The following is a 9784-nucleotide window of genomic DNA, read 5'->3' as shown; positions in this document are numbered from 1 at the left end:
TATCCATAACCTTCTGTCAATGTATTTGCATACTAAATACCCTTTTTGTATCCATAACATTCGGTCAATGTATCTGCATACTAAATGCCCTTTTTGTTTGATTTTGGATATTTTTTAGAGTAATTCTTCATTACTACGTGTGTCTCTATATCTTTCAATTAGTCTTTGAGCTTTTTTTATGAGTGGCTAAGTCTCTTGGGAAGGTATTGATGACACCACCTTCTACCTTACCCTTTAATGAACACAAAAGGTAATCCAAATAACTCTCTTCAATCCCATTAAATTGTGTCCACTTTTAGAATTCTTGCATTTGTACTTTTGTATCCCATTTAAGTATTGGACTCAACCATTTTGATTGTCCCTTAACTGGATTTTGTTTTCTTGTTCTCATCTATGCAAAGTAGAAGAATCGAGGGTGACTATCTCCTCGCTCATGTCTTTTTGAATTTTTTTCTTATGAACTAGATAAGTGTGTGACGAAGGTCCAAACCTTGGGGTTAAGCCTCAAAGGGAAATCTAGTCAATGGTTTCAATCACTAAGATTGTTGGCCAATCATGAATTATAGATTTACTTATAAAAATGAAGCATATAGAATGATAGTGATCAAAGAAATACATGTATGCTCAAAGTCAATTTCATCCTTGTTAGATAATATAGTGATAATATTATCATACAAAGGATCCTTCACTGTATCAAGAAGGTGTGTAACCAATTGAGTTCGAGGAATAGGATCCCCTACAGAGCAGAAAGTTGATTCATAATACCTTTGAATGATTCAATGACTAGACATGGATGTACCTGCCCTTGAATTGAAGCTTGTCCAGAAGGTTACAGAGATACAGAATCTCTGTAACAGTTTTCTTCTCAAACATAGTGATAAGATAGTCCCATATAGCATATGACGTGGATAACGGATAAACATCTAGCATGAGTGAATGGTTAAGGGCAGAAAGTATATACCGATGAGTAGTCTTATCACGAGACGAATCCAGCGTGCATGATCAATTTTTCACTGTTCAAAAATAGGACCTTCGGTAATAATAACATCATTCTCTGAAGTGGATCAATAGGTTGACGAGGGCATGCAAGAATACCAAGAGCAATATCTACCAATTTGTCTCCTTCCAAAATTAATAGCATCTTGTATTTCCAACCAGGAAATCCTTGGCCTTGGAAAAGAGGAACAGAACGTTGCCCAGAAGGAAATCCGTTATCAAGTATGGTGTTTGCCATGTTGGGTTGTGAGAACACGTACAAGATAAGTTCACAGACCATGTACAAGATATCAGAAACGTAGCCAAAAATAGGCATGCACCAGACGACAAGCATAAAGTGATCATGTAAAGAATAGAACGTGAACCAAAATTAGAACTCTAAAAGTGGAGACCCGTGTCTCATGCACGTAAGCAAACTTAGAGGCCCATAAAAGACAAAAATAATAATAAGAAAAAGCACCGCGTTAAGAAAAAAAACACCGTGTTACGACGCGACTTGCACGGCAAGTGTTATATCTAATTGTAGCTTATACAGCAAGCATCCGTTTGAAACTTTCATGATCAAATCCTGCTTACGACTCAGACACAACTACCTATTTGCTCTCACAAAGAACCTAATTTACAGTTTGCCTGATGCAGTTTGCTTGAACTGTCCTAACTTTTGACTGAGAACTCCGATTGACAAACCGTTTTGATAGGTTTTAGTTTTAAGGACGCGATTAAGAAACAATTCTAATTACAACAAGTGGAGTTTTAAAATTATGTAGGCAACATATAATCAAACAACCAATCAAACCTACACAAAACTGTTACCAAAGATCAATCTTGTAAGAAATGAAATCATAATCATAAATTGAACAAGAAGACGTAGATGCTTCTCTTATGATTAGAATCGCTCTGATACCATGTTGAGGGAGAGAGACGAGACAAGAGACATCAATATGACCTTAAGGGGGAGACTTGAAACATCCACCTCACATGGTGCATAAGTATGTGCAGCTTGTAGCACAAATATGTCTTAGAACTTACAAAAATGAAGGGTTGGAGAGATAAGCTCAGGACGGGTTGAATAGTCATGTTAAGTCCACATAAGCCTAGTTAAATGTTAGATATGGTAATACCTACAATTCATGCAAGTAGATTTGGCAAGTCGTGTGGGTTTCAATACCTATGTAAATGGCTCATTCCAATGTAAACAGATACAAGAAATTTTATCAAGTACATGCAAGTAGAATGAACTCAAGTAGATTTGGCAAGTCATATGAGTTTTAAAGCCTATATAAACAACTCATTCCAATGTAAGCTCAGGACGGGTAGAATAGTCATGTTAAGTCCAAATAAGCCTAGTTAAATGTTAGATATGGTAATACCTACAATTCATGCAAGTAGATTTGGCAAGTCGTGTGGGTTTCAATTATACCTATGTAAATGGCTCATTCCAATGTAAACAGATACAAGAAATTTTATCAAGTACATGCAAGTAGAATGAACTCAAGTAGATTTGGCAAGTCATATGAGTTTTAAAGCCTATATAAACAACTCATTCCTTTGTATACACATACAAGGATTTTTATCAAATACAAAAATGATCTTCTTTTTGTGGGCATGTCTTTTGATGCTTGCTCAAACACGTGTGCATTCTGTGCTCATTAATCAAGTCATTAGCCTCTTCATAATTATCTCTTAATCTCCTCATTAATTATATCCATCACACTATTGTTGCATCAATTTTATGTCTGAGGGTTTAGAGTAAAGTCTTGTGGATTTTTGGTGGATTTTGTCTTTGAATTCTTTGGAGAGAGCTTGAGAAGGGAGTATCCTTGTAGGCAGATATAGTAGCTTCCTTTAGAAACATTTTTCAATAGGCTTTCAAGGAAAGTGGAGCTTCAACAAGTAGTTGAGATTTAGTACTTAAAGAGGCATAATCTTGAGAGAGCGAGTTAAGATTTCAATGACAAGTTGCATTCCATTCTTTCTTCTCTATGAATGAGTAGAGTTTTACATAGGTATAAAGGGGGCTCAAACATAGGTTTACTTGACTAAAGTGTATATTCTACATTTGAATTTCTTGATTCAAAATCTGTGGGAAAATTTGTCTCTTTACATTCTAATCCTCCATGACATATATGTTTGGGAGGTCGATGTGACTTATGAAACTCCTTCTACATCTACATAAGTTTTAACAAATTTGTCAAATTTTCAAGACGTACTCACTACCTTCATCACTTCTCAAGACTTTGAACTTATAATTACATTAGTTTTCTATAAATTTTTTAAATTCAACAAACTTCTTAGAAGATTCACTTTTTTGTTTAATGGATTAGATCCATAACGTCCTTGTGCAATCATGAATTGAGGTGATATAATAATGAGATCCACCAATGCTTGGCATTTTTTTTTTGTTGGATCCCGTATCTTTTTAAGCCTTAACTAATGAGAAAAAGTGTAGCCTTAATACTTCATTTAATTTCCAACAAACATGGACTGATAATGTTGGACAAGTCCTTATCTTTGAAGTTAGTTGGTCCTTCTACCTTCATACATTTGTATGACCCAATATCTTATGCTATTGCTCAAACTTTGGTAGACTATTGTTCTTTACATAAGAGCACACTTTGTGCTATAAAATAACATCCAAAACAAATATTATACCATCTTTGTTAGCTTTGCCCAAAACCTTACAATTATTGTTGTGCTCTTACAGCGTGCATTCATATGAATTGAGAATAACCTCTGAATTTCATTCCTCAATCTCACCAACTGACACAATATTTTAAATTATACTTGGAACATATACATTCCACAAGAATGAATCATATTAGTCTTAAGTCACATATATATTGGCAAGACCTAGAGTGAGTCAGGGCTAGCTATATATAGCTCCAACAGGAAGAAGTAGAAGAATCGAGGGTGACTATCCCCTCGCTCATGTCTTCTTAAATTTTTTTCTTATGAACTGGATAAGTGTGTGACGAAGGTCCAAACCTTGGGGTTAAGCCTAAAAGGGAAATCTAGTCAATGGTTTCAATCACTAAGATTGTTGGCCAATGATGAGATTTAGAAGCTCATAAATCATAGATTTACTTATAAAAATGAAGCATATAGAATGTTTTTTATAATTATGCACCATATTTTTTAACATCTACTCAATCTAAGGTTTCCTTAAAAAGAATATTTTAGAACCTTACTTTTTAATCTTACACTAAATCATTGTAGTTTTAGGTTTAGTTTTATTTACATTGCAATTGAGCAGAGATTACATAGCATATTTCACCTATCCTCTTCCCCCAGACAAAGGAAGAGTGGCTCCAAGATACATGGTACCCTAGTTGCATACAGGCTTTCATCATTGCTTGAGTAGTGCATCCTTTTGGGGGCCGCTTCTCCAAGATTTGCTTTCCTATCCACACCTTCACAACTGGTCCAGTCCCCAGGGGGTTTTCTATGAAGGCTACAAAAGTAAAGGAGGGGTGTTTGACTTTTCGGTACCATCTTCTAGTCGTTGGTCCAAATTTTGGGAAGCTTTGCCTTCACTTCATACCTTGGATACCCCTGTGCGAGGAATGTGCCCCGCTCGATTGAGCATGCACGCGAGAATTAGAAGGTCATGTTGCTCACTCACCTCAAGAGTAGAGTTGTCTCCCTTAGCTATAATATTGTTAATTGTATTTCTAAGTTTAAGTGGACATGCAAGGTTTATTGGTTTTCCTTGTCTATTGTTCCCACTGTATAGCAGCTTTACCTTTTCTAGGGAGGACAACGATAGCAAACATGATTTTATAACTTATGTAAAGAATAATATAGCATGTGAATAATAATGACCAGTCTAATGATGTTTGAGAGGCTTTCCCTCTTTTTGGGGAGGTGGTAAAGAAGTCCCGAGTGACACCAACTTTGATTGAAACGTGGCGTATGCGTATATAAGGAGACCACAAATTCTATTAGACCGGGAATGTACGCACGATGTGCATGTTACTGGGCCCGAGCGAGACAAGGGCAAAGGTTGTGTTTGAAGCGGAACTAGAATATTAGTCGGATATCAGTCATGAGACTTCGTGACAAAGTTCGATTGTGCACACCAGTTCATGAGACTTCGGTCTGCCGACGAGATATTTCTCTCTCATACTCATCCAGCCGGGGAGAGCTCTTTCTCCGCTAATCGCTTGCCCTCAGTAGCCGTCGTCCAGTAAGTCCTCAGTACGAGCACGTTAATCTCTCTGTATGATTTATATACCATACTATTGTATGGTTATATATCTGTATAATTATATTCTAACGCACATATATTGAATTTAGTCCGAAGTCGATATAGTATAGTTCGCATAATTTATACACTTTCTCCACACAAATTATATCGAGAAAACATTTTGTTGGTGGCCATAATATTATATTATATTTATATTAATATAATATTGACAGCAGCACTAGTTGTGTGATGGAATCGGAGGCGTCCTCTCAGGAAAACGGAGGCACTAGTAGTACTGACTAGTCGTAGGCAAGACTAGTAATTGGGAGGCCTGCTGCTAGCGCATTATAAAAGCAAGCAGCGCTGCGCCCCTCTAATACAGCACAGCCAGCCATATCATAATTAAGCCACCCCCTTGGGCTGAGCTACACACAGCGAGCGCAGTACTGTCCCAAATTATAGTAGCCTCTGCCTGCTCTGCTCGTCTCGTCTCCTGCGCTAGCTAGCTCGCCGCCGCCATGCCGATCTCCACCACCAATGGCGCCGCATGCAAAGCCAAATTAGCCAAAGCCCAAGCCGATGGCCCTGCCAGCGTGCTCGCCATGGGCAGCGCCACCCCTCCGCACCTCTTCAAGCAACACGAGTACCCGGACTTCTACTTCAACGTCACCAACAGCAACCACATGACCGACCTCAAGCAAAAGTTCCAGCGCATTTGTAAGCCCCCTCATATATACTAATATATAATTGCAATAATACCGTATAACAATATGCAGGTGAGACGCAACTCCAAGCTAACGTTGCTCTCTCTGTACGTACGTACTACTGCAGGTGACAGATCAGACATCCAGAAGAGGCACATGTACCTGAACGAGGAGATTCTGCGGGCCAACCCGAGCATGTGCGACTTCTGGGGCCAGTCCTTGGATGCGAGGCAAGAGCACATGGTGGAGGAGATACCCAGGCTTGGTGGGGAAGCTGCCCTCAAGGCGTTGGAGGAGTGGGGCCGCCCCAAGTCCTGCATCACCCACCTTGTCTTCTGCTCAACGGGCGGCATGGACTTGCCCGGGGCGGACTGGGCTCTCACCAAGCGTCTGGGTTTGCGCCACAATATCAAGAGGCTGATGCTGTACTCGCAGGGCTGCTTTGGTGGAGGCACGGCCCTCCGCATGGCCACGGAGCTGGCCGAGAACAACAAGGGCGCACGCGTGCTAGTGGTCTGCAGTGAGATCACCGTGGTGACCTTTCGTGGGCCTAATGAGACCCATATCGACAGCCTTGTGGGTCAGGCTTTGTTCAGCGACGGTGCCTCCGCCCTCATCGTCGGCTCCGACCCCATCGCTCACGTGGAGAAGCCCTGGTTTCAGGTTCACTGGACCGGCTCCTACATCTTGCCCGACAGTGATGGTGCCATCCAAGGCCACTGGAAGCAAATCGGCCTCACATTCCACCTCCACAAAACCGTTCCACAGCTTGTCTCTCAGAACCTGCCTGCCGTCTTGCAAGATGCCCTGGATAATGTCCATGATGATGATGGCCATGCCCCTAGCCCCAATGACATCTTTTGGATCACGCACCCAGGTGGCCCCGCCATTCTCAACCAAATGGAGCAGGCACTCAAGCTCAAACCCGAGAAACTCGCAGCCACTAGACAAGTGCTCGCTGAATACGGCAACATGTCCAGCGCTTGTGTTTTCTTCATCATGGAGCAGATGCGGCGCAACTCTTTGGAAAAGAAGCTCGCCACTTCTGGCGAGGGATTCGATTGGGGGGTGCTCGTCAGCTTTGGCCCGGGTGTGACTTGCGAGGCTCTTCTCCTTAAGAGCCTCCCCCTTGCTTAAACTACTCAGCTGGAAATGAAAATATGAGAGGATTTTACCCTAGGAAGATTTAGGCCCAGGCACCTTCATTCATTCTAGTTTTCCTTGAATAAAGATACACCTAGAAAGGCTATGGCATGTGGGCACTCGTAGAGTTGGTTGGGTCTATTGCAAGATGATGGTTAGTAGCGTGTGTGGTTCATCTTCTTGGCATTACTACGTTCTTTCCGGCCCATGATAACATGTCTTCTTCTTGCCATTTCTACTAAGTCTCTATATGTGTGCCCTCTTATCATATAAGAGACATATTGAATTTCATAATTATAAAATTTCTTGTTTTTAGTATTTATCTCATGGAGATGCTATGAATTTTGTAAAGAAGGATTAATATTATCATGAGAAGGAGAGAGAGAGAGAGAGAGAGAGAGAGCATGCCGTGTCAGGAGCATCAATATAGAATCCATTTTTCTTCGCTAAAGTCATATTATCTAGGTTGACAGGTCCTAAAATCTTGAGCACATGGCAGTGGGCACTCTCTTACTTTGAACGCTATTCCTTGCCATGCTACATCTTATAGTATTTGTAATAACATGCCCAATCAATTTACACTCCTCTTTCTCTTATTTCTCTTCTTTCTTCTTTTTCTTTACATTCAGAGAGGAAGAAGAATAGAAGATTTTATGTTTCTTCTACCTCGACTTCTCATCAAGAATAAGATAACAAGACATAAAAAGAACAAGAAAATAGAAACTTACCAATGGATAAAGAGATATTGCAAGTCCCTACTTGATAATAAACACACTTAGAACCTTATTTTTGAGGAAATAAAAATAAAGCCTAACAAAAAAGATAGAAGCTGAAGGCCAAAATATAATTTACTTGACCAGATTGTTTCTTATTGTGTAAATAACTTAAAGTATAGAATTGAGAGATGAATGGTGTTGCATGGAGAAATAATTGATACATTTTACAAATTACTAAAGCCATGTTGGAACAAAAATGTATGCTCATTATTGGACAAAAGCTTGCAATTATGGTGTGTTTGAAGTATGGATGTGACGTTGAAGATATAGAATGATGGAGATCAAGGTGTATAGGTACTAAGAAGAGGGTCACTCATTCAGAGGTTAGCTTATGATACCTTTCTATCTCCACATTACATTTTTTTGGTAGCTATATCATAATGGAATGAACTTGATTTTCTCAGAAGTGCTAAAGAATGGAAAAATATTATAAATGAGAAGATTAGTGTGAATTTATTTTATCAAGTACATGCAAGTAGAATGAACTCAAGTAGATTTGGCAAGTCATATGAGTTTTAAAGCCTATATAAACAACTCATTCCTTTGTATACACATACAAGGATTTTTATCAAATACAGAAATGATCTTCTTTTTGTGGGCATGTCTTTTGATGCTTGCTCAAACACGTGTGCATTCTGGGCTCATTAATCAAGTTATTAGCCTCTTCATAATTATCTCTTAATCGCCTCATTAATTATATCCATCACACTATTGTTGCATCAATTGGACACACTCTTATACATGTTTGCAAGAATATCGCATAATTCTTCAACTAAATCACAATGTTCAATGTGAGGTGTGTATACTTGCCGTACATTTTGCTCATCACTGTTTTGTTCTTGAGATTCAAATTCTTGAGCTCCATGTGCTAGTGGGGTTGGCTAAATCGTAGGCTTCTTTAACTATTTGCTTACCTTTCCCATAATGAAGAACAAAGGGCACTGGTTTCTCCTCTATACTTGTCACTGTGCTCCTATTTTGCATCTCTGCACATGATAATGTTTATTGTCTAGTTTCTTTATGGTGCCCCAATAAAACTTTAACATTTTAAAGATCTTTGTAAACAACTTAACAAAAAAGAAAAGGCTTCAAAAAATTGACTTTCTTCACACATGCAAGTGTGGGCTTCCAAAAACATACCTCCCTCTCGCAAACCTATGTGGGCACATTAAACTTGATCAAAACTTTTGCAAGAAAAATTTAGTGAATTAATGACATCATCAACTCACTCAATTATAGACACAAAAATTCATGCATACAAAAAACTTATTTTACATGTATAGCCCCTTCAAAACTTTTTTGCTGCTGAAAACTTGATCAGTTCATGAATTTGCACACTATATATACTACTCATAACATTATCGATTAGACATCTTAGCCAAAACATGCACTTATAAATTATCTATAAAGATTTTGTTTATGTAGAATAGCAACGCCCTCTTATACCATGAAGGTGTTAAAGCCTTATTTATCCCAAATATTAAGCATAGGTTAGAATTTATCTTTGTTTCAAACATTCGTTTGGATTTTGTAACATCAAATGAAATCTTGATCTTGGCAATGGCTATAAAGCAGACACAATGGTTCACACCATTTTGTTGGATGTTTTTAAGTGGGGTTGACTACTTGTTTACATCAACAAGGTTCTTTAAAAGGCATGCTTTGTCTTAGGATCATCTATTGGTGCACAAATCATGCAAAGTGTTGCTCTTCCTCAATCTATTCTACACATTGCTCAATGTTAATGAAACAAGTAATAAGCCTTATAAGGCTTTACAAAATCATGTTTAATATCTAGCCTTGAGATCTTAGATACCAACCCTTATCACAAAAAACATGTGATTGTCTTCATATAGTAGTAGATTATGCTTTGAGCATAGTGCAGTTTTCACAGGTTTAATTAAAAACTAATAATGAAAATAAAAATTAATGGGTAGGAACTTGGGTAAATGAAAGTCAAAATGAGTAATGGTTTAAAT

The 9784-nt window shown here is 38.6% G+C and overlaps 1 pseudogene; it reads left to right on the top strand.

Moving 5' to 3' along the window:
- Nucleotides 1-5700: 5700 nt before the first annotated feature.
- Nucleotides 5701-7023, top strand: LOC147640211 (chalcone synthase pseudogene; annotated as a pseudogene).
- Nucleotides 7024-9784: the final 2761 nt, after the last annotated feature.

Source organism: Cibotium barometz, chromosome 3, assembly GCF_041138505.1.
Source record: "Cibotium barometz isolate CiBa-2024 chromosome 3, ASM4113850v1, whole genome shotgun sequence".
Taxonomy (NCBI): domain Eukaryota; kingdom Viridiplantae; phylum Streptophyta; class Polypodiopsida; order Cyatheales; family Cibotiaceae; genus Cibotium; species Cibotium barometz.
This window is presented reverse-complemented; position numbering and strand designations above follow the sequence as displayed.